We start from the raw sequence: 406 nt of genomic DNA, 5'->3' as shown, positions 1-406 counted from the left end.
CAGCTCGGAAAGGCCGGGCTGGTGTCCGGGGTTTGCCCCGGGCGGGAGGGTGGGTGGACCAGATGCCAGGGCCGGCGAGGGCGGCAGAACGGGTCGGGTCGGGCACCAGGCCCGGGATGGCTCTGGCACCGTCTGTGTCCCTGGGGCGAGTCCTGCAGCAGCGGGATCTCGGGGAGCATGGTGTGTGGGAGGCGGGGGCCTCAGGCGCCCTGGTGCTGGGGCTGGAGAGCCCCTGCAGCTGAGGGATGTGGCCGGGCTTTGCGGGGTGTGGGGAAATGCTTTCCCTCGGTGAGATCAATGAATGGGACATGGATGGGGTTTAAACGGGAGCCCTGGAGACCCTCCCATGAGTCCCAGGCCAGCCCTGTGGTGACCGACCCTCCAGAGCCCCCACTTAGCTCTGAAG

This window comes from Pygoscelis adeliae, unplaced genomic scaffold (assembly GCF_000699105.1).
Source record: "Pygoscelis adeliae isolate BGI_AS28 unplaced genomic scaffold, ASM69910v1 Scaffold60, whole genome shotgun sequence".
In the NCBI taxonomy this organism is placed as follows: domain Eukaryota; kingdom Metazoa; phylum Chordata; class Aves; order Sphenisciformes; family Spheniscidae; genus Pygoscelis; species Pygoscelis adeliae.
The sequence above is the reverse complement of the archived record's forward strand: the minus strand, read 5'-3'. Positions refer to the sequence as shown.